This window comes from Urtica dioica, chromosome 2 (genome assembly GCF_054948205.1).
Source record: "Urtica dioica subsp. dioica isolate 48M chromosome 2, U.dioica_male_clone48M_v1_H2, whole genome shotgun sequence".
NCBI classification, from domain to species: Eukaryota; Viridiplantae; Streptophyta; class Magnoliopsida; order Rosales; family Urticaceae; genus Urtica; species Urtica dioica.
This window is the reverse complement of record NC_142757.1, coordinates 9,807,511-9,829,344: the sequence shown is the minus strand read 5'-3', so window position 1 is coordinate 9,829,344 and position 21,834 is coordinate 9,807,511. Positions and strand designations below refer to the sequence as shown.

At 40.2% G+C, this 21,834-nt stretch overlaps 1 long non-coding RNA gene across 1 annotated transcript; it reads right to left on the bottom strand.

Moving 5' to 3' along the window:
• Positions 1-6,221: 6,221 nt before the first annotated feature.
• Positions 6,222-7,382, bottom strand: LOC149404063 (uncharacterized). The gene is made up of 2 exons (XR_016295434.1): positions 7,108-7,382; positions 6,222-6,678 (listed from the first exon to the last, which is right to left on the bottom strand). It is a non-coding gene; the product is annotated as an uncharacterized LOC149404063 (long non-coding RNA).
• Positions 7,383-21,834: the final 14,452 nt, after the last annotated feature.

Below are 21,834 nucleotides of genomic sequence, written 5' to 3'. Positions count from 1 at the left end.
GGAAAAAGGGGTGTGATTAGAATATAATCTGAACAGTAATAAAATTTACAAAACTAACCCACGGTGCATACTCAGTTACTTACTTTACAAGTCCAAAGATAAAAGAAAAGAAGCAAAAATAAGACAAACCTTCGACACTTGATAGTCTATCCAACGAAAGACTTTCAAACTCTCGACCACCCTTAACCCCGAGGTCGTCCTAACACTTCTTCTCACTTTCCTGGTTATACAGATAATTTAAGAAAAACAAAGAAACGTAGGGGTGAGCTTGAGGCCAAGTAGGTGTTATAACATTTGGCTCGATTTATAAAAAAAATAGATTTTCAAAAATAATAATTCTCATATATCATAGTCCTACTCTTGTCCTGTATAGATCTCCATACACGTACAAATATATCCATCGTCACATGTTGATCTCCAACCACGTACGACTCTAGCTTGTAGAAAAGTAAACGTGCATTGAATGATGAGATATGCGAATGCAAAATGCAATTTTTATGCTTGTGGCCTGCCACCGCCTACCCACATAACCCGTGGCAGTCCTCTGATCAGAATGGTGCACTCTCCACACCCTTTTAGATATACGCATGCATTCTCCGCTTCGTATATATAAGTATTCGGCTATCCCATGCCAATAAAGAAAAATATTATATTTATATTTTTCAAATAAGAGATATGTGTATAATACTGAAAATAGTATTCAATTTTGTAATCAGAGAGGTTTTTGAGAGAAAAGGTTGTGTATTTCTCATTCACGTAATGGGTATTTATACAAGTTAGACAAGAAACATAAAGGAAAGAAATGAATTACAATAAATACATAATATTCTATTCTAATAACTACCCAATATTATGTTCACATTCTATAATAACTACCCAATATTATGTTCACATTCTAACACTCCCCCTCAAGCTAGAGCATATATGTTAATCATGCCCAGCTTGTTACAAAAATATTCGACCCGAACCCCATTAAGTGCTTTCGTGAAAATGTCCCCTATTTGATCGCCTGTCTTTACATATGAGGTGGAAATCAAGCCTTGTTGAATCTTCTCGCGAACAAAGTGACAGTTGATCTCAATATGTTTTGTTCTCTCGTGGAAATCTGGGTTGGATGCGATATGGATGGCAGCTTGGTTGTCGCACCATAATGTTGCTGGCAAAGTGACGTTGAAGCTTAATTCAGTCAATAGCTGTTGTATCCACATTATCTCGCATGTTCCTTGGGCCATCGCTCTGTATTCCGACTCCGCACTTGATCTTGATACGACATGTTGCTTCTTGCTCTTCCATGAGACCAAGTTTCCTCCAAAAAATATGCAATATCCAGTAGTTGATCTTCTGTCTATCTTAGACCCTCCATAGTCTGCATCTGTGAAGCATTCAATCCGATTGTGACCATGATTTGAGTATAGGATTCCACGTCCTAGTGCTCCTTTCAAGTAACACAAGATCTGTTCCAATGCTGCCCAATGATCAACTGTCGGAGATGCCAAGAATTGACTTACTATGCTGACGGAGTATGCAATGTCTGGACGAGTAACGGTGAGGTAGTTTAACTTGCCGACCAATCTTCTATATCTTTCAGGATCATCCATTGGTTCACCCTCCTTAGTAAGCTGCATGTTGGGAGTCATTGGGGCAGTGCATGTTCTGGCACCTAATTTTCCTGTTTCGGAAAGCAAATCAAGTACATACTTCCTTTGCGATAAGTATATACCTTTTTTACTTCTCGATACTTCAACACCCAAGAAGTATTTTAGCGTGCCCAAGTCTTTTGTTTGGAACTGAGTGTGGAGGAATGCTTTGAGAGACGAAATGCTGGTAGTATCACTCCCTGTAATTACTATGTCGTCCACATAAACAACTAGGAGAATGACACCATCTCTTGTGCTCCTGAAAAATATAGAGTGATCAGATTTGCTCTTTCGAAGCCCAAACTCTTCAAGGGCATGGCTAAACCTTCCGAACCAAGCACGAGGACTTTGTTTCAGCCCATACAATGCTTTTCGAAGACGACAGACATGGCCACACTCCCCCTGAGCAACAAAACCAGGAGGTTGCTCCATATACACTTCTTCATGTAGGTCGCCGTGTAGAAATGCATTTTTTTATGTCAAGTTGGTGAAGATGCCAGTCATGAGTTGCTGCCAAGGAGATGAAGTGTCGGATGGATGTCAACTTGGCAACAGGAGAGAAAGTATCGGAATAGTCAACGCCGTATGTCTGGGCAAAGCCTTTAGCGACTAAGCGGGCCTTCAATCGAGCAATCGTGCCATCTGGATTCATTTTGACCGTAAAGACCCATTTACATCCAATTGCCCGTTTCCCTGAAGGAAGAGTAACCAAATCCCAAGTACAATTGTCATCTAAGGCATTCATTTCCTCTGTCATTGCTTTCTGCCAACCTGGATGATCTAATGCCTCACGAACAGTTTTAGGAATGGTGATAGAGTCGAGGGATGAAACAAAGGCATATGAGGAGGATGACAAAAGATTATATGAGATAGATGAAGAGATGGGGTAAGTAGACTGTCGTTTACCTTTGCGTAATGCAATGGGAAGATCTTCGATTGGAGGTGGATCTGATGACGAAGGACCCGGTGTAGGACATGTCTCTGGAGGATCAATGAGCGTGTGTGGTACCGGACGGATACGACGAGTGTAGATCTTGATCGGAGGAGGAGGAGGTGCAACGCTAGGAGCAGGTTCAATGGTGTTTGTGGAGTCAGGTGCTATGGTGTCTGTGGAGTCAGGTGCTATGGCATCTGTGGAGTCAGGTGCTATGGTGTCTGTAGAGTCGGGTGCTAAAGGAGGTGGTACCTGTGAGGGAGATGGAACTTCTGGTGAAGTAATGGAATAGACTAAAAGATCATCGTCCTCGGGAGGTGGCAAGGTTGATTTCTCAGATGTGAAGTATGGTAAGTGTTCCAGAAAGGTGACATCGATAGACACAAGATACCTTTGAAGACTAGGACAGTAACACCGATACCCTTTTTGAAGACGAGAGTATCCCAAAAACACACATTTTAAGGATTTTGGATCTAACTTTGTAAGACCTGGATGAACATCCCGAGAAAAACATGTACTACCGAAGATTTTTGGATTAACGGGAAACAAAGGCTTTTGAGGGAATAATGTTTTGTAAGGAATCGCACCTTGAAGAACAGATGATGGCATACGGTTGATAAGAAAACACGCAGTAGAGATGGCATCAGCCCAGAAACACTTTGGAACACCTGTTTGAAATAGCAAAGCTCGTGCAGTTTCAAGAAGGTGTCGATTTTTGCGTTCAGCAACTCCATTTTGGGACGGAGTATCAACACATGATGTTTCATGAAGCATGCCATGTTGGGTCATGTAATTTTGAAATTGACTAGACATGTACTCTTTGGCATTATCACTACGGAAGGTGCGAATAGAGATATTGAATTGAGTACGGATCTCAGCACAAAAAGAGCAAAATAATGAGAATAATTCAGAACGCGTTTTCATTAAAAATAACCAAGTTACACGAGAAAAATCATCCACGAAAGTGACAAAGTATCGAAAACCTGGTTTGGACGTAACAGGACATGGACCCCAAACATCTTAATGAACTAATTCAAATGGAGCGCTAGATCGCTTATTGATCCTAGGGCTAGAACTAAGGCGATGATGTTTAGCAAACTGACACGACTCACAATCTAAAGTCGAAACTGAGCGAAATTGAGGACAAAGAAGCTTTAGAAGAGGAAGGGAATGGTGACCTAAACGACAATGTTCTTCAAGGGCAGACGTGGTGCTGGAACAAGCAATGGATCTGGGTGTGTCGAGAATGTAGAGGCCTCCAGATTCATGTCCTTTACCAATAGTCCGTTTCGTCATGAGATCCTGAAAAACACACGAGTTTGGGAAAAATGAGATTGAGCAATTTAACGTTTTTGTGAGTTGGCTAACAGACAAGAGATTAAATGATAGGTTGGGTAAGTGTAAGACTTGCGATAGCGTCAAAGAAGAGGTAGGTGTGATAGTGCCAGAACCAATAACATTGGAAGGAGATCCATCGGCTAAGGTAACCGTGGAGGCGGAAGCATGAGGTGTAAGAGTGGAGAAAAGTTTTGAATTACCTGTCATATGATCTGTGGCACCAGAATCAATGACCCAATTGGAGGATGAGGAAAGAAGACACGCACTCGGATTACCTGATTCGACAATGGCAGCGACAGAGGGTTTTGAAGTCCTTAGTGATTCTTGATACTTGAAAAATTTGGCATACTCATCAGCAGGGACACGAACCAAATTGTTATCGGAGGATGCAGCATGAGCAGATGGGTTCTTTTGATTCTTGTATAGAAGCTTTCGGCACTCTTGGATCGTATGACCTGGTTTCTTGCAGTAGTTACAAGTGACTGCGGCAGTGTCTGTTGGACGAGACTCTGAATTCCTTGGGGCTCCAGGTTTGTAATAAGCGGGGCGGCTTGAGCTATGCGTGTTTCGGGATAGTAAAGCTCCATTGACAGGATTAGACGGGGCTCCCTCCGTGCGAAGAACGCGGCTGAACACCTCTTGGAGAGAGAAAATGTCGGAACCAGAGATTATCTGAGATCTTGCAGTGTCAAAGGTTGAAGGCAGTCCCACAAGAAAACTCATAATGGCCATTTGCTCACGCTGTTGCTGCTGAACTTTCACGTCGGCACTGAAGGGCAGCAACATGTTGAGCTCTTCATAGATCTTCTTGAACTCCATAAAATAGGTGGTGAGAGATTGATCATGTTTTTCAGCCCTGTAGAAGGCTTTGCATACATCGAACATGCGAGAGAGATTCCCTTTTCCAGAATAAAGGAAATCCAAATAGTCCATTAATTCTTTGACGAACTCGCAGTGATTAACAAGACCAATTACCTCACTACCAATGGAGTTACGGATTTGTAGGAAAAGGCGAGCATCTTCCCGAAGCCATGCTTGCTTTGACTCGTCACTTGGAGCTGTATCGGTTAGATGATCATCTTTGTCGATACTTCGAAGGAATAACCGGATGGTTTTGCTCGAATCGAGGTAATTAGAACCACTCAACTTGTGGTCGGTGATCTTCGAGAGGATGGGCATGATCTCCGGTACACCAACAGCCTTTTTCTCAGCCATGTCGTTTTGGAAAGAGTGAGCAGCTAGACGAGATAAACCTGATAATTTTTTTTTTTTTTTATTATTTTTTTTTTTTGCGGCAGCGGCGGCGGCGGCGCGTGGAGGCGCGTGGGTCGGCGGAATGAACAGGTTTTGGCACAGAATTGATCGGAATTGAGTTTCTGAATGGTCTGGGTAAGTGGTGAGTGTAGGGGATCGATGGATTTAGATGATAATGATGAAAAGATTTCGGAGGCTTAGAAGATTTTCTGGAAAAAAAAAAAATTGAAACCCTAATCTGGTGAATCTGGTGGTTTAGGGCAAATTAATCTCGAACCCAGGTAATGGGATGTTTGATTTCGAATTTTTGGGAATTTTCGGATGGCTCTGATACCATGTAATCAGAGAGGTTTTTGAGAGAAAAGGTTGTGTATTTCTCATTCACGTAATGGGTATTTATACAAGTTAGACAAGAAACATAAAGGAAAGAAATGAATTACAATAAATACATAATATTCTATTCTAATAACTACCCAATATTATGTCCACATTCTATAATAACTACCCAATATTATGTTCACATTCTAACAAATTTCACAATCGGATCTCCCGATTTGAAATTACGCCACATTTTAAAAACAGGTCTCGAGTCTTGTGGCATTTTCACAAACACTTTCATTTCGAAAATAATATATACTTGTGGCCAAACCATAAAATCATGAGAGAAAGGTTATAATAACCTACCTCGAGAGTAAGCGTCTATGTCGCTCTTCCACGAGACGTTCGCTCGTCCTGTGAACCTGAACGTTCACTAAAACCGAGAATCAAGACGTTCACTTACTCCGTGAACCCTCTAAACGACTTTCAGTCTTGAGTCCTATCACGGTAAATCAAACCGATCCTGAATCAGAATCCTATGAGTAGTCCACAATACTCAAACTCAAACGTACGATTTAATAATCGTAGAATCCAAAGACATATCCAATTATAAGGAAACCAAGTCCTTGGAACAAAACTAAAAACGATACGAGAACGTGTAAGCTCGAACGAAAACTACGATCAATCTCGAAACCCGAGAATAATCCTAATAAGCAAGCCTCGTTCTTCTCTTTTCTGAATTCCAAAAGAAATATCAAATCTTATTATTACTAAGCTCGATTGACCGAGAAATCCAACATTAAATCAAAATCGAGTCTGAACTCTTAAAATCCTTAAACGGGCTTAATAATAATAACGAATAATCTACTGTTTTTTTCTCTTTCCAACTTACATCGAAACCGACTTTAAAACAAATAAGACATACTAACATACTAACTCAAACCGATTCGTACAAAATAACTTTAACTTTCATAATTACAAAACAATAATACAATAACTCGCTAATTCTTAAATGGACGCTTCGCGAGTCTCCGAGCCAAAACCGAAACGCCGTTATTCACCCGGTCTCGGCCTCGCCTCATCGAGGCTCGTGCGACAGCTCCGTCATTTCTCGGGCCGCATCCTCGTCGTCCCGAACAGTCGCTATGGGCTCTGCGTAACCCGTCCTAAGACGATCCTAGACCCTCGATAACAAAGCTCAAACGAAGACCAAACAAGTTAACATGTCACAAAAATTTCCGAAACCTCATGAACCCAAAATTTCCGACCCCGAAATCCACAATAACCATTCTCAAATCATCAATTACTCATAAACAGATTTTCAAAAACCAAAACCACAAGGCCAAAGCTAACATACACGGCCAAGACAAATTACTCACGGCCAAAACCAAAATATCAAAGTAAACTTGTAAAAAAAAATCCGCAATCGAATCCATTCCTCGACATAACAAGCATAAAGACACTCAAACATATCCCAAAATCATCAAACCACGTTCAAAAATCATATCCCCAAATTCTCAATCAAACCCCAGAAATCACCCATATTGATTTCATAATTGGAACCAAAATTCAAGCCTCAAAATTCGAAATCCAAGGTTGAGGGGTGAAGAAAACCGAGATTATTACCTTGAATTTACTCCGGCGAAGCTCATATCCCAGCCGGCCCTCGCGCGCGACCTCGGCGAGCCACCGCGGGTTCTCCTCGACGTTGTGGTTGTTCCTCGGACCCTCGCATCCGTCTTTCTCTCTCCCTCCCTCGTGCTCAGACTCTCTCTCTCGTTCGCTCTCTATTTTTCTTTCCCGATTTTCCTCTTGTTCTTTCTCACGTGATACTGCTATTTTTTTTTCCGTGTGTTCTGTGGTCTTGGTCGAATGGGTTTTGGAGAGCATATTTAATTGAATGAATATACATCAAGAGGAAGGGATAAGTATGACCAAAATAAAGAGGTAGCCACTACTAAAACGTGTCACATGTATCATTTGTGATAATCTGCCATTTTGGAACTTGTCTTATACAACTCACACGTGTCCATTTATAGATGATCAGCACTTTTATTATTCTCATCCTTACCACTTGAAAAAGAAAGTGGCCGAGACTCAACCAAGAAGAAATAAGAAAGTTCTTAGGATTTGCTCTTTAATCCTTCAACATTAAAACCTAATATTTCAACCTGAACTAATGGAAATAAACTTTAGAAAATTAATTACATAATTTTCTATCCATAGAATCTTAACGAGATTTTATTTCCATTAACCACATTCGTGTCCATTCAAAATTCTAACTTCCAACATTTGTTTTTTTTTTTTTTAAATTTCTAGCGTTACATGACTGGATATACTGACTCTGATTTTTAAGCGGATAAGGATTCCGGGAAATCCACTTCGGGATCTGTGCTCATCCTTAAGTACTTGGAAGTCGTTCCAAACGTCGATGAGCCCATAACCCTTCATTGTGATAATAGTGGGGCTATCGCTAACTCAAAGGAATCTCGAAGTCATAAGCGCTCTAAACATATTGAGAGGAAATACCATTTGATTCGAGAGATCATGCAACGCGGAAACGTGGAGGTGAAGAAGATCTCAACGGTGGACAACCTAGCAGATCCATTCGCCAAGGCCCTAGCGAACAAGGCCTTCGATAAGCATCGGGAGGGATTAGGAATGAAGGGCTACTCACATCTTCTTTGAGTCAAGTGGGATTTTGTTGTCAATGGTGCCCACAAGAAGAGTTGTAGTCTCTATTTATGTACATTTGATGTAATATATTCTTACGAAGACTCTTGCTTGTAACTGCTTATTTATTAATAAAAGTTGAAACGTTCATTCATTCTCCCTTGTCTGATGCGTTATGATAAAACCTTAGTCTTTAGTCCTTAAACAAACCTAACAACACATGAAGAGACAAATGTAGATTTGCATGAACAAACTCTTCATGGTTTGCTTAAAATAATATATTCGCAATTTGAGGATCAAAAGACTATTGATCTCAGTACGATTGTTAGGAGAATCTATGATGTCTGGTTATGGGACATTGAGAGTTGGAGACTCTATAGTTCTTCTAGGTATCTTCCGAAGGTACTGAATTGAGAGTTGGAGACAAGATGAGAACAAACCATTTAACCTCTTTTGTCTCGAAGTCACTACGTATGAATTGCATCATGCTTACCTCAATCCTGAAATGAGACATGTCATATCATAGCTTACGTATTCTCATTTGAGAAAGAGAGTTCGGATTCACTATGTGATTCTGAACAGAACCTATCGGTGAAGTACTAAGTTATGAAGATGTCATGAGTAACTTTGCGAAGATCTCATAGATATGGAATTCATGTACAAGATTGCTGAAATGCAATGTAATATCACCTCATGCTTTGTTCCTTGGAATATAAATAAATGAACTGGCCAGTGTCCAAATTGAGTCATGACTCTTTTGGATGAATCAATGTGACTTGTTAGCTCCTCGTCAATACATTGTTTCTAACTTATTCACAAGCGACAAAGGAGTTGAGGAAATAACAGCCAGAAGGGTAAAATGGTAATTTTGTAAATCCCGACTAGCTGATGATATTTATGAAGGGTAAACATAGATAATATTCAGTAGATCCACTCATCAAAATTAAGTTGAATTCTTGACTAGAAAATAAATTAATTTGAACCGAGAGATTCTCAGTGTCAACTCTTTAGTGGAGTTAGTTGACATTAAGCTAAACTTGGAAAAGGTTTGTGAACTTTTTAGTCCAAGTATGTTAGCTTAAGCTTTGTTCATTTGGATCCATGAGGTCAATGTCACAAATCATATCGAGTATGATTAATTTAACTAGAAGCTAAGTCAAAACAAGAACGAGACAAGTTTTACAAAAATTGTCTAAAGGGTATTCTTGTCTTTTTTGACATAGGATGAAATGAATGTCAATAAATTTTTTTTGAAATTTTCATATGATGACATATAAACACTCGGCCAAGTTAAATAATTTGGGCCTTGTGGATTAATTTCATTTCATGGAATTTTACTTGAAAATTCTTAATGGGCCTTTTTCTTAAGTTGTCATCAATAAATGAAGAAACATCTTTAAGCCTAATGTTGACGAGCGCAGTTATATGGACACTGGCGTTATATTGACGAGGAGCTAACAAGTCACATTGTTTCATCCAAAAGAGTCAGGACTCAATTTTGGACACTGGCCAGTTCATTTATTCACACTCCAAGGAACAAAGCATGAGGTGATATACATTGCATTTCAGCAATCTTGTACATGAATTCCATATCTATGAGAACTTCACAAAGTTACTCATAACATCTTCATAACTTAGTACTTCACCAATAGGTCCTGTTCGGAATCACATAGTGAGTCCGAACTCTGACTTTCTCAAATGAGAATACGTAAGATGTGAAATGGCATGTCTCATTTCAGGATTAAGGTAAGCACGATGCAATTCATACGTAGTGACTTCGAGACATAAGAGGTTAAATTGTTTGTTCTTATTTTGTCTCTAGAAGTGCACTGGTCAATTCAGTACCTTAGGAAGATACCTAGAAGAACTATAGAGTCTCCAACTCTCAATGCCCCATAACCAGACATCATTGGTTCTCCTAACAATCCTACTGAGGTCAATAGTCCTTTGACCCTTAGATTGCGAATATATCGTTTTAAGCAAACTACGAAGAGTTTGTTCATGCAAATCTACATTTGTCTCTTCGTAAGTTGTTAACCTCAGATAATTTACCCACATCGTTAACTATGAGTAATATATCATCGACATATAGTACTAGAAACACAACTTTGCCTTCATGTTCTAACTTGTAAACACAAGGCTCATCTATTACCTGTTCAAAGCCGAAGCTTTTCACAGTTTCATCGAATCTAATATTCCATGACCTAGAGGGTTGCTTTAGTCCATAAATGGACTTAAGTAACTCACAAACCTTGGTCTCTTGACCTTTTTCCACGAAACCGTCTGGTTGAGCCATGTAAATGCGCTCGTTAAGATTGGCATTCAAGAAGGCTGTTTTGACATCCATTTGCTAGATCTCATAGTCGAGAGCTGTAGCTATGGATACATAGGAGTATGCGGATGGATTTAAGCATCGCGACTGGCGAGAAGGTTTCTTCATAGTCAATCCCTTCTTGTTGGGTATAACCCTTCGCCACAAGTCGTGCTTTGAGCGTCTCGACGTTCCCATCCGGACCCCTTTTCTTCTTGTATATCCACTTACACCCTACGGGTTTAATCCCTTCAGGAAGGTCTACAAGTTTCCAGACTTTGTTGACAAACTATGAGTAATATTTCAACTTTCATGGCGTCTTGCCAAAGGTTTGATTCAGAACAAGCCATTGCTTTGCTATAGGAAACAGGTTCATCCATGTCGGAGACGGCTACGAGAGAGTCTCCATAGGACATGTACCTGTCAGGCTTTTGAGTAGCCCTCCCACTACGTCGAAGTACTACTTGACGAGATTCTGATGAGTTAGGTTGTGTTACAGTTGGGGTAAGAACAGTTCTCACAGATGAGGTAGAAGCTTCCTCACCCAACTTTTCTTCAAGCACAATTTTGCTTCTATGTTTCGCATCCTTCATAAAGTCCTGCTCGAGGAAACGAGCATTCGTGCTAACGAAAGTCTTATCGTCCTCGAGATTATAGAAAGTAAAACCTTTGGTTTCCTTTGGATATCCAACGAACAGACACAATTCGGACCTACTAGCCAACTTGCTAGTCTTTTTCCTCAGCACGTGTGCAGGGCAAGCCCAAATTTTGATGGGGCCAAGATTTACTTTACAGCCAGTCCATCGTTCATAAGGAGTACCAGGAACCGTTTTGGTTGGAACTTGGTTCAGAATGTAAGCGGCTGTTTCTAGGGCATATCCCCAAAAGGAAAGAGGGGGAGTGATGAGTAACTCATCATTGATCTAACCATCTCCATAAGAGTTCGGTTTCTTCTCTCTGACACCTCGTTTTGTTGAGGTGTGCCAAGTACGGTAAGCTGAGAAGCGATACCTTCTTCTTTAAGAAAGTCATCGAACTTTCCAGACATATACTCACCACCTCGATCAGATCGAAGGGTTTGGATCACTTTACCAGTTTGCTTTTCCACTAAAGCCCTAAAGACCTTAAATACGTTAAAGGTCTCGGATTAGTGTTTGAGCAAATAGACAAAACCATATCGCGAGTAATCATCGGTGAAGGTAACGAAGTATTCGTATCCTCCACGTGCCTGTTGACTGAGCGGACCACATACATCGGAATGTACTAGTTCCAACAACTCAGTGGCTCTTCGACCCTTATCGGAGAAAGGTCTCTTAGTCATTTTTCCTTCTATGCAGGATTCACAAGTAGGTAGTGAGCCTATTGCAGAGGCTTGGAGTGGACCGTCCCTCACAAGTCTCTTAATTCTATCTAGACTGATATGACCAAGTCTTAAGTGCCAGAGGTATGTTGATTTTATTAGATCGGAGGATTCAGATAGTTTGATCGTCTTTGGCTCCCTAACTAGATCGTTATCTATTTCGGTGTCTAAAAGAGAAGGTTGAGTGGGATAGATGTAGAAAAGAGCATTCTTCATACATGCATCAGTGGCAAAAGAATTATCAGGAAACGAAATACGAATTCCATTCTTGATGAACTTTAAACAATAATCTTGCTCAAGAAGACGAGCAACGGATATTAAGTTCTTCCCAAAGGTAGGAACAAAATAAACATTATTCAAGTTTAAAGTGCGGTCTTCAAAAGACAGCGTCACGGATCCCACAGCCTTCGCAGACACCAGGCTCCCATCACCCCATTTGAAACAGAACTTGCCTTCCTCTAAGCTTTTGGTTTTCTTGAAACCAATAAAGGAACAACAAATATGGTTGGTAGCAGCGGAGTCAAGAATCCACGTTGATACATTATCAGCTACTAAGCATGCTTCGCTAATTAGTACAATACTATGTTCCTTGGCTTTGAGATAGGCAGGACAGTTCTTCTTCTCGGCCTTGTGAGGTTTCTTCTTAGATCCAGAGGCGGAGGCTTTGTGCTCAGTAGCATGTGCCTCTCCTTGATTCCTCTTTTTCTTAGTGAGACCTTCAGCAGTGTGAAGCTCCTTCAAAAGCTCGGTAACAGTGTACTTTAGCTTGGTCATGGAGTAGTTCAGCTTGAAGGTATCGAAAGAGTCGGGGAAAGTTTCCAAGATCATATCTATTTTGATCTCCTCGTCAATCTCAGATCCTAGGATTTCCATATCATTTAGGTAACTAATGATCATCATCACATGGTCCCTGACAGGAGTCCCAACCTTCATAGTGACAGTTCATAAACTGTCGGACTGCTTTTTGCCTTGCTTGACGCCTTTGCCCTCCAAACATCTTAAGGAGATTGTAGAGCATGTTGGCGGCTGTCTCAATGTCATGATGTTGCTCTTTCAGCACATTTTTCATAGATGCTAAGCACCTCACAATCTCATCGGAGCGGAGCGGAGCGGAGCCAAGCCGCTAAGGCGTCTTTGTCCTCTCGAGTCGAATCATCATTCGTTTGAGGAGGACACGGGGTGGTGAGTACCCATTTGTGCTTGTTAATGGTAAGGATGATATCTAGGTTATGTTTCGAATTAATGCGTAGCCAAGATGTCAATACACCAATTTTGACTAGCCACCTTTTAAATTGGTTTGATCACTTACATCCTTTCGCAGAGCCTCAAGGGAGGATTACTAGGGATTGAGCCTAAGTGTGTAACCAACCACTTAGTCCAAAATGTCAACCTTGAAAAATTATCCCCCAAGGGGAGGCCTTGTCATCTTCGTCTCACTCTCGGACGTAGCTCATTGAGCAATGATCGAAGCAAAAATGCCTTAGAGTACTCCCATTTAAGAGAGGGTCGCAAGAGCGGCTCTTAGTCCCACGTTAATTGCTTCTTTCATTAGTGTTGGGGATCGTGGGTTACAAACAACAAATATAACCCTCCCACTTAGTTTTTTGAGTTGGTACATCGACTCTTATAAGTTCGGAAATGTTTTTCCTAGTTATAGAGCGATAGAGCGGACAACTAGAAAAGAATCCTAGATCTTCATGTTCAGAGCACTGTTAGTGCATAAAGGCACAAGGGAGATACTCGGATCTTTTCCTATTTTCTATTTCGGGAAAGTGCATGAGGGAAGTGTGAACTTCAACTCAATCGAACACTTGAAAGTTTGAGATTACACATCTTTTTATTTTTCGGCTCGTCGTCGAGAAGACCTCCCACTCAAATTTTCAAGAGCATATAGATTTTGAACATATGTGATATATATATAGTTTTGAAAACATTTTGAAAACTTATTTGATTTAGAAAACATTTTTTCTCAAGAAAATTTTCTCATTAGAGTTCTATTACTCATGGTAGTGGGACTGAAAATCCGGATTTTTAAAAAACTGGACTTTCGGAACAGCCGCGCACCTCGTAGTAAAATCGCCATAACTAGCGGCTCCTATGTCCTTTTGACCCAAAACCGGTGGAATTAGAAAGAGCACAGACAGACCTTTAATTTGATTTAAGAATCATTAAATTTCAATTTTTGAGAAGAGAGTTATGCCACTTTTACGGCGGGTTTTACTACAGCTCGAAGAAAAAGAAATAATTAGAGTTCGGTCTTTTTAGGTGCGAAAAAGAATCGAGTGTAACGGAACGTTTTAGGAAGTTGTTAAAGCTTTTATTTGTGTTTTATTAGAAAGGTAATAACATGATATAAAAGAAATAACAACAAGCATAAAACGATTCAAGTAAATAAAAGAAACTAGCAAGACAATATAACTAGTCACAAAAAATACTCGAAATTTTCTCAAACCTTTAAAACACGTTTTTCAATATAAAAAAAATAAATAAATTTAGAACTGAGTCTAATGTGTTTTAATATCATCCCATACTCTTAGAAAATCAACGTGATTTTTAATTTAAAGGCAAGAGCAATAAATTAAAAAAGAAATCTAAGAAAACAATTCTAACTTGTCACAAAATTAGTAAACTTTCGAAAACGATTTTCGACCTCATAATTTTAAATACATGTACATGCATATCTGTGACCATAGCTCTGATACCATTTGTTGGAATTGATCTAGGGTTTAAGAAAAAGTTTAACGCTTCGGTAAGCGGCGGAATTTTAAAAATTTTCTTTTAACTAGTAAAACGTTTTTACTAACCTAGAAAAAGAGCAAGCACATGTAAATAAAACTAATATGACCATTAAAGATTACTAACCTTTTTAGAAGCTTGAACGTTGAGAAGCTTTTGGAAAGTGCAATGTTCGTCTCCCTCGTAGGACGTCTCTCTTTCTTTCCTCGCCAACTCGAAAATTTCTATCACTGAATCACTCGAGAGAAAAATGAATTAGTGTGTGGGCACTTTTAAACACTACGACTTAAGAACAAGTCTTGAAGTCGAAGAGCTAAAACACTAGGTCAAATGAGGACCTAGGTGCCAAAACCAAAAACGAAATTGAATAGAGAGAGAGAGAGAGAGAGAGAGGAGTCTACCAAGCTAGAGAGAGAAGCTTTCAAATCTCTAAAACTTGGATGAATGAAATGAGGAGAATAAGGCTCCTATTTATAGGAGAGGTCTCACCTTCAATAAGGTAGTTTCCTCTTCTATAGAATATCACATATTCATGAGCAAATATTGCCTTATTCCCTCAAGAGTCACACGGCCAAGGCAGCCTTCTAGAAGGCTTGGATTTGTTTCCTTTTTTGTTCCTTGCCTTGCCTTTGACTCTCTTGGCCGAAATTCCCTTATGCATGCATGGGAAATTTGTTTCCTCTTTTTCTTTTGGAAAGTATCTTGATACATTTATGCACAAAATATTCTCTCTTTTCCCTTGGGTAGTAGGTGTTGGAATTGATCTAGGGTTTAAGAAAAAGTTTAACGCTTCGTTAAGCGGCGAAATTTTAATTTTTTTTTTTCAATTAAAACAGTTTTTACTAACCTAGACAAATAGCAAGCGCATGTAAATAAAAACTAATATGAGCATAGAAGTTTACCAACCTTTTTAGACGCTTGAACGTTGAGAAGCTTTTGGAAAAAGGTTGCAACGTTCGTGTCCCCTCGCAGCACGTCTCTCTTCCTTCCTCGGCAACTCGAGCAACCACGAAAGTTTCTATCACTAAATCAATCGAGAGAAAAGGAATTAGTGTGTGGGCACTTTTAAACACTACAACTTAAGAACGAGTCTTGAAGTCGCAGAGCTAAACACTAGGTCAAATGAGGACCTAGGTGCCAAAACAATAAAACGAAATTGACTTGAGAGAGAGAGAGGAGTCGGCCACAAGGTCTAGAGAGAGAGAGGCTCTCAATCTCTAACTTATGTGGAATGAATGAAATGAGAGGAATGAGGTGGGGTATTTATAGGAGAAGGGTTGGCCTTGGAAAGAAGTAGTTTCCTCTTATTTTCCAAGCCTTTATGAGCAATCCCTTATTACCCATTTCTCCAAAATGGGTGCCCACCTCATGCAAATCCCCAAGGGATTAGTTTACTCTTTTGTTTCCCTCTTGGTTGCCTTGGCCGATTCTCTTTGTTCCTCTTAGAGGAAATTTGTTTCCTCTTTTCCTTTTGGCAAGTATCTTGATACATTCATGCACAAAATTCTCTCTTTTCCTTTGGGTAGTGGGCGCCTAAAATGATTTAGAAAGGCCTTCTAGAAGCTTTTCCATTTGTTCATGACATCATGAAAAAGGCCCATTAAGAATTTTCAATAAAATTCTTATGAAATGAAATTAATCCACAAGGCCCAATAAATCTAATTTATTGACATTCATTTCATCCTATGTCTCAAAAGACAAAAATACCCTTTTGACAATTTTCGAAAAACTTGTCTCGTTTTTGTTTTGGCTTAGCTTCCAGTTTAACTATTCCTACTCGATGTGATTCGTGACAGTGACCTCATGGATCCAAATGAACAAAGCTTGAGCTAAACACTTGGACTCAAAAGTTCACAAACCTTTTCCAAGTTTAGCTTAATGTCAACTAACTCCACTAAAGAGTTGACACTGAAAATCTCTCGGTTCAAATGAATTTATTTTCTACTCAAGAATTCAACCTAATTGTAATAAGTGGATCCACAGAATATTATCAGTGTTTACCCTTCATGAATATCATCAGCTAGTCGGGATTTACAAAATTACCATTTTACCTTTTTAGCTGTTATTTCCTCAACTCATTTGTCGCTTGTGAATAAGTTAGAAACAATGTATTGACGAGGAGCTAACAAGTCACATTGTTTCATCCAAAAGAGTCAAGACTCAATTTGGACACTGGCCAGTTCATTTATTCACACTCCAAGGAACAAAGCATGAGGTGATATACATTGCATTTCAGCAATCTTGTACATGAATTCCATATCTATGAGAACTTCACAAAGTTACTCATGACATTCTCACAACTTAGTACTTCACCAATAGGCCTTGTTCGGAATCACATAGTGAGTCCGAACTCTGACTTTCTCAAATGAGAATACGTAAGGTGTGAAATGGCATGTCTCATTTCAGGATTAAGGTACACACGATGCAATTCATACGTAGTGACTTCGAGACATAAGAGGTTAAATGTTTTGTTCTTATCTTGTCTCTAGAAGTGCACTGGTTAATTCAGTACCTTTGGAAGATACCTAGAAGAACTATAGAGTCTCCAACTCTCAATGCCTCATAACCAGACATCATAGATTCTTCTAACAATCATACTGAGGTCAATAGTCCTTTGACCCTTAGATTGCGAATATATCGTTTTAAGCAAACTACGAAGAGTTTGTTCATGCAAATCTACATTTGTCTCTTTGTAAGTTGTTTAGTTTGTTTATGGAATAAAGACTAATGTGTTATCATAAAGCTTCAAACAGACATGGAAGGATGAATGAACGTTTCAACTTTTTATTAATGAATAAGCAATTACAAGCAAGAGTCTTCATGAGACTTTATTACATCAAATGTACAATATAAAGATTACAACTCTTCTTGCGGGCAACATTGACAATAAACTCCCACTTGACTCAAAGAAGATGTGTGTAGTCCTTCATGCCTAATCCCTCTCGATGTTGGTCGAAGACCTTGTTCGCTAGGGCCTTTGTGAATGGATCTGCTAGGTTGTCCATCGTTGAGATCTTCTTTACTTCCACGTCTCCGCGCTGCACGATCTCTCGAATCAAATGGTATTTCCTCTCAATATGTTTAGAGCGCTTATGGCTTCGAGGTTCCTTTGAGTTAGCGACAGCCCCACTATTATCACAATAAAGGGTCATGGGCTCGGCGACGTTTTGAACAATTTCCAAATACCTAAGGAATTTTCTAAGCCATACAGCCTCTTTGGATGCTTCACAAGCAGCCACATATTCTGCTTCCATTGTGGAGTCAGCAATGCAAGATTGCTTAATACTCCTCCACACAACAGCTCCACCATTAAGGATGAACACAGATCCCGAAGTGGATTACCTGGAATCCTTATCCGCTTGAAAATCGGAGTCGGTATATCCCGTCATAGTCAGGTCAGTACCTGAGTATGTAAGCATCAAGTTCCTAGTTCTTCGAAGATACTTAAGAACATGCTTAACAACAATCCAGTGCTCGGGTCCAGGGTTGGATTAGAAACGGCTAACTACGCCAACGGCGAAACATATATCAGGTCTAGTGCAAAGCATAACATACATGAGGCTTCCTATGGCAGAGGCGTAAGGAATTTTCCTCATGTCTTCAATCTCTTGTGCAGTCTTGGGAGACTGGTCCTTAGAGAGTGAGACTCCATGCCTAAAGGGTGTTTGGCCCTTCTTGGAGTCTTGCATCGAGAACCGATCCATCACCTTATCAATATAAGATTCTTGAGTGAGCGACAAAGTCCGGTTTTTTGATCTCAAAAGATTTGGATCCCCAGAATGTACGCATCTTCTCCTAGATCCTTCATATCGAATTGCTTTGCCAGCCAGACCTTAACCTCAGATAACTTACCCACGTCATTACCAATGAGTAGTATATCATCGACATATAGTACCAGAAACACAACTTTGCCTTCGTGTATTAACTTGTAAACACAAGGCTCATCTATTGACTGTTCAAAGCCGAAGCTCTTTACAGTTTCATCGAATCTAATATTCCATGAACTAGATGCTTGCTTTAATCCATAAATGGACTTAAGCAACTCACAAACCTTGGTCTCTTGACCTTCTTCCACGAAACCGTCTAGTTGAGCCATGTAAATGCGCTCGTCAAGATTGCCATTCAGGAAGGCTGTCTTGACATCCATTTGCCAGATATCATAGTCGAGAGTTGCAGCTATGGATAGGAGTATGCGGATGGATTTAAGCATCGTGACTAGCTAGAAGATTTCTTCATAGTCAATCCCTTCTTGTTGGGTATAACCCTTCGCCACAAGTCGTGCTTTGAACGTCTCGACGTTCCCATCAGGACCCCTTTTCTTCTTGTATATCCACTTACACCCTACGGGTTTAATCCCTTCAGGAAGGTCTACAAGTTTCCAGAATTTTTTGAGTTACATCGAGTGCATCTAGACTTTCATGGCGTCAAGCCAAAGGTTTGATTCAGAACAAGCCATCGCTTGGCTATAGGAATCAATATCATCCATGTCAGAGATGGCTACGAGAGAGTCTCCATAGGACATGTACCTGTCAGGCTTTTGAGTAGTCCTCCCACTACATCGAAGTACTACTTGACGAGATTCTGATGAGTTAGGTTGTGTTTCAGTTGGGGTGAGAATAGTTCTTACAGATGAGGTAGAAGCTTTCTCACCCAACTTTTCTTCAAGCACAATTTTGCTTCTAGGTCTTGCATCCTTCATAAAGTCCTAATCAAGGAAACAAACATTCGTGCTAACGAAAGTCTTATCGTCCTCGGGACTATAGAAGATGAATCCCTTGGTTTCCTTTGGATATCCCACAAACAAGCACAATTCTGACCTACTAGCCAACTTGCTAGTCTTTTACCTTAGCACGTGTGTAGGGGAACCCCAAATTCGGATGTGACCCGGATTTACTTTACGGCCAGTCCATCGTTCATAAGGAGTACCAGGAACCGTTTTGGACGGGACTTGGTTCAGAATATAAGCGGCTGTTTCGAGGGCATATCCCTAAAAGGAACGAGGGAGTGACGAGCAACTCATCATTGATCTAACTCCATAAGAGTTCGGTTTCTTCTCTCTGACACTCCGTTTTGTTGAGGTGTGCCAGGTGCGGTAAGCTGAGAAGCGATTCCTTCTTCTCTAAGAAAGTCATCGAACTCTCCAGACATATACTCACCACCTCGATCAGATCGAAGTGTTTTGATCACTTTGCCAGTTTACTTTTCCACTAAAGCCCTACAGACCTTAAATACGTTAAAGGTCTCGGATTTGTGTTTGAGCAAATAGACAAAACCATATCGCGAGTAATCATCGGTGAAGGTAACGAAGTATTCGTATCCCCCACGTGCCTGTTGGCTGAGCGGACCACATACATCAGAATGTATTAGTTCCAGCAACTCAGTGGCTCTTCGACCCTTATCGAAGAAAGGTCGCTTAGTCATTTTTCCTTCTATGCAGGATTCACAAGTAGGTAGTGAACCTATTGCAGAGGCTTGGAGTGGACCGTCCCTCACAAGTATCTTAATCCTATCTAGACTGATATGACCATGTCTTAAGTGCCATATGTGTGTTGATTTTGTTAGATCGGAGGATTCAAAAAGTTTGATCTTCTTTGGCTCCCTAATTAGATCATTATCTATTTCGGTGTCTAAAATGGAAGGTTGAGTTGGATAGATGTAAAAAAGACCATTCTTCATACATGCATCAGTGACAAAAGAATTTGAAAAAGAAATACGAATTCCATTCTTCATAAACTTTAAATAATAATCTTGCTCTAAAAGTTGAGCAACAGATATTAGGTTTTTCCCAAAGGAAGGAACATAATAAACATTATTAAAGTACGATCTTCACCCCACTCGAAGCAGAAGTTGCCATCCTCTAAGCTTTTGCTTTTCCTAAAACCAGTTAATGAGCAACAAATATGGTTAGTAGCAGCGGAGTCAATAATCCACGATGATACATTATCAGCTACTAAACAACCTTCAGTAATAAGTACAATACCTTTTACTTTGGTTTTGAGGTAGGCAGGACAGTTCCTACGCCAGTGACCAGGCTCATTGCAGTGGTGGCATTTGTCGTTAGACTTATCCACCTTCGGAGCCTTTGGCGCCTTCTTCTTCGTTTGAACCTTAGGTTGGTTCTTCTTCTCGGCCTTGCGAGGTCTCTTCTTAGATCCAGAGGTGGAGGCAGTAGCATGTTCCTCTCCTAGAGCCCTCTTTTTCTTAGTGAGTGCCTCAGTGGTTTGAAGTTCCTTCATGAGCTCGGTAACAGTGTACTCTAGCTTGTTCATGGAGTAATTCAGTTTGAAGGTATCAAAACTTTCGGGGAGAGTTTCCAAGATCATATCTATTTTAGTCTCCCCATCAATCTCAGATCCAAGGATCTCCATTTCGTTTAGATAGCTAATGATCAGCATCATATGATCTCTAACGGGAGTCCCAACCTTCATGCGACAGTTCATAAACTGTCGAACCGCTTATTGCTTAGCTTGACGTCGTTACCCTCCAAACATCTCATGGAGATTGTAGAGCATATCGGTGGCAGTTTCGTAATCACGATGTTGTTGTTGCAACACATTGTTCATTGATGCCAGAATATAGCACCTCGCAATCTCATCGGATCGAAGCCAGGCCGCCAGGGTATCTTTTTCCTCTTGAGTCGAATCTTCATTCATTTGAGGACATGGGGTGGTGAGAACCCATTTGTGCTTGTCGACAGTAAGGACTATGTCGAGGTTACATTTCCAGTCGACGTAATTGTCACCTTCGAGTTTATTCGAGGAAAGAATGGTTGAGAGACATTTTGCCTATAAAAGTTGAAACAAGTTTATGATTAGTCTTTGGTTTAGGATTTAAGTTTTTTTAAACATTTGATAAAATCCAAAGGTGTTATAAACTAAATGATAATTTACTTCTTCGAGGGAAGGCCGTAAAAAATCTCCATTTATAAGTAAATGACACATCATTAATGCTTAGCCAAGATGTCAATACACCAATTTTGACCAGCAACCTTTTAAATTGGTTTGATCACTCACATCCTTTCGCAGGGCCTCGAGAGAGGATTACTAGGGATTGAGCCTAAGTGTGTAACCAACCACTTAGTCCAAAAGATTGACTTTGAAAAACAATCCGCCGAGGGGAGGTCTTGTCTCATTGTCTCACTTTCGGATTTAGCTCATTGAGCAATGATCAGTGCAAAGCGCCCTTGAGTACTCTCATTTAAGAGAGGGCCACGAGGGTGACTCTTAGTCTAGCGACAATTGCACTTTTCATTAGTGTTGGGATCGTGGGTTAC